A 4,044-nucleotide genomic window follows, 5' to 3' on the forward strand; every position below is an offset into this window, starting at 1 on the left:
GTTCCTGTGATCTCCTCTCTCTGCAGCCGGTGTAAAGGTGAGCCAGAGCTGCTTTCTTTCCAAGAATTACTCATGCTGACAGAATATGACAAGCTGGTAATTGGGTTTCTCGCTGACCTTCAGGTGGCCTCAGCCCCCCCCCCCACACAGCGGGCCTTCTTTAATTGCAGCTGGCTTCAGGCATAGAGGTGCATCTCCTGACTGCTGGCAGACTGGATGAGTGCAGTACGTCCTAAACTCCCGCTGACTCGATGCCCGTGGTGTGATTGACAGCTGACTCGCAAAGCAGCCGCCAGGAGAAGACAGAATAATGAGAGGAGTGCAGCTTGTTCCCTTCACCTTCCCCCCCTTCCTACACAGTCCCAGGCAGAGAGCATATAACTGACACAAAGTATGGTGTTTATGCTGAGTATTTATATTATAGAATAACTTGAATGTATCTGACATGGTGGTTGTCTGACAGTAAATCTGTTCTCTGCTTCTTACGCTTTAAGAGTACAGCAAGGGGGATATGTGACGATGTGTGACGCCTCTTCTATATAGCAGCAAGACACAGACTTAAAGATCGTTGTTTGTCTCACTTAAGTTGCTTCTTGTCTCTTGTGGTCGTTTTGCCCCTCTCATAGTCCTCGTGAGTCTCATTTGCAGCTGTTTTGCATTTATTTGTAGTTCTCTTTGCTAAAGCATCCATGTTGTGGTGAAAGGTGTACTCACCACAATTAACTTCAATACAACTATAAACTTTCATGCTTACCAACATTAGTCGGGCTAAGGACAAAGGGATAAATCTGAAGGGTCAACAGTCTGGGGGAGTGTACAATTATTTTCAGAAAGTCAATGTCACACTGTTTGATTGAAAACCCTTTCCAATGCTTTAATATTATTATTCAATAAGGCAATCACTTCTTATTAAACGTGATATTCATGTCTTCTCACAGCATGCCACTAACTCTTTTTTTTAAGGTTGTGCTGCAAAATGTCCCCGCTATTCTCCACATTTAAGAACTCATCAGTAATGAACGCCTGCTGATCACACCCGCGTCAGAAGAAGCATAGCTCAGTTTTTTCATTTATGGCATATTAATAAAACACACACAGGCAAAGATATATTGTCCAGGCAACTTGGATGTGACAAATTATAATAAGACTTCTGAATTATGTAGAGAGCAGTTATGCCGTGATTAGTCGCAGCCTCGCACATTTCCTCCAGGCATGAAAGAGTGATCTTCAAATAATTGCCAAGGTTCTTTAACACTGCCGTCGGTTCTAGAGTTCATCTTCGGCTGTCAGCGAGGCGGGAATGACAATGGGACGATGTTTGGGGGGAAAAGCTCATTAAAGCACTGATAGCATCTCTGCTTTAAGATCACAGGGACACCTTGGGCGGAAATCCATAATAAATTAAGATAAAACAAATGGAGTCATTAAGATCTGTTCTTAGTCTCATTCAGAAGTCTTAGGGTCAGATGCCAGAAATAGCAAATCAGATTATCCTAATTGTAAACAGTCTATTTTCAGGAACAGCGATGACTCGTCTTTTCCAGCCAGTTTCCACTTAGTGTGCGCTGTGGAGTGTATCTGAGCTGCGTGCCTCACCAGGAGGACGACCAGCGGCAGACAGCTGATGTCTGTTTACATTTCAGCTGCTCGTCCCCCTGCAGCAGCATCTGCCTCTGCTGTGGAAACCTGCCTCTGCAATGAAGATTGATACTTTTCAGAGAGTGAAGCCATCTGATTGTAATTAGCTGGCTGTGGCTGTCCAGGGGAGCCACAAATACTTCTACCTGCAGTGTGATCATCTACCCAAAAATCCTCTGAGGCCGGTAGTAAAGATTAAAGCAATAATTAGCACACAGGGTTTGTGATGATCGCTGCCGCTGTCCAACAGCTGTCTGCTGAGATAACTGATGAATTGATGTTGTTGTTTTCTTTGAGCAGATATTTGGAAATCATCAGTTTGTAAATTGTGTTTAAGCGAAGGTCAGGGCTTTTTGTAAGTGTTTGCATTTCAGCACTTAGTCATTCAACTCACACTTAATTACACATCATACTGCCCACCTTATCTAAGACAAAATGATTGCGTCACATTACATCCATACAATTATTAGTTGCTAGTTTTTTTTCATCATGAATATTTCATACTTGCACATCATTTCCTCAAAAATAGCAGATTATGCAAGGCCTACTTGGTTTTCTGCTGATAATCCAAAACAGGAGTAGACATTTCCCTGTCCATGTTATTGACGTGGGAAGCACGAGTGACTCAAATTAATAATGAAGGAAGATTATTTTAAAGAGAAACTGTGCTATTTAGCTGGTGTTTTCAGGAAGTGAACTTACTGTTTATTCAACAGATAAAGGTGTCAGAAGAAGCTGGCTATAAGTGCCATTTTAAATATTCTGCCAGTCAACAATTTAAGAATAAAACTCCACATCTCATCCTGTCAAATCACAATGCAAATTCCATGTTCCACCTCATGATTGAGTCTTCTCCTATACTGTGGCACAGTCATACTCCTGGAATGTGTGGGATGAAAATATTATATTAAGTCCCTAACTTTGTGTTAAGATCAATTGAAGTGGCATAATTCCAATATATACGGTACTTCTCATTAATCACAATGCAGAGTCCTTGTGTGCAAACCAAAATATATCATGATTCAACTTTGGGCACCATCAGAGAGCAGGGCAGAAATAGATGCAAGAGTTCTCGAGGGAAGGGACTTCTGCTGCTTCAATTATCATTAAAGCAGTTTGAATGTTTGGACTCAAATAGTCGAAATACAAAACAGATCATGCATTGTAGCATCCCATAAACCCCTCTGTTTCAGCCCTCTTCCAAAAGTGCTGATTCTGTGTCTGTAGCTTTAAATGCTAATGAGCTGCTGCTGGCCACGCCCCTCTGAGAGATGATTGGTTTAAAAAGAAAAAAACACAATGATGCTCTGGAGATTCAGGTGATAAGGTAGGCGGGTGTTACCTTGGTTGGTTATTGGATAATGGTTGCACAACCAAAAAACATTGTGACATCACAAAGTTGCCAAAATCTGATCAGCTCATTTTCAGACAGGTTTTTATATAAATGGATCTGGACAAAAAGATATATTATCGGCGTCACACATACTGACATTGCCCTCTAATGATGACATCAAGCCCTCTGTGTTGGTGGATCTGTGTTCTCATTAATGGCCTCGCACTGCCATCCATCTACCTGTGCCAGACAGTGTCGGAGCTCATTTTGGCCCCATCTTTCTGTCCAGGTGCTCTGTTATTTATAGCCGCCTCAAAAACAGCATCACTCATTGTTCATGGTGACAGATTAAGACAGTGTCCCTCTCGCTCTCACACACACTCAGATATTAAAGTTTGTCCCTTGGATTACATTTGTCTTGTGGACATGCTGTAGGGATTGTAATGATGCTTTACATGTGCGGATCCGAAGAGATTTCCAAATATTGAACAGAGACATTTTCAAAGACTTATTTGTGTTAATGAGGAGGGGATCTTTAATGATCACAACATGAGAGTTGGCTAGCTTAGCGCAACAACTAGCACATAACTGCGTATAATCATTTTTGTTGGATTACACAAATCAAACATAGTGTAATAATTCCAAGGTTTCTAGCGTACTCCAAAGCAGATTTTGTTCCAGTTGCACTAAGCAAGGCTAGCTGTTGCTGGCCATGCATTTAAAGAGATCATCTTAAATCTATATTGATCTTCCCATCAAGCTAACATAGCTTAGTTTACATAGGCTATGCTAATGTTAGCAAACTACCTAGATATTTCTCTGTTCACTGAGCAAAATGTATTGCTCCTCATTACTTGTACTACTGTAACACAATAGCACTTATTATGAGCATTTACTAAAGTGAAGTAGTCCTTTAATAATCTTAAAACACATTTTTAAAGATATGATTAAACACTTTGAATAAAAAGACAACGCATGAGGCAAACTGCAGTTATATGCAGCTTTCACCTCCACCAACACATGTATCATTGAGTTCTTAAAGCTCCTGTTTTCTATTATACATCTTCTGAAAT

This window comes from Trematomus bernacchii, unplaced genomic scaffold, assembly GCF_902827165.1.
Source record: "Trematomus bernacchii unplaced genomic scaffold, fTreBer1.1, whole genome shotgun sequence".
In the NCBI taxonomy this organism is placed as follows: domain Eukaryota; kingdom Metazoa; phylum Chordata; class Actinopteri; order Perciformes; family Nototheniidae; genus Trematomus; species Trematomus bernacchii.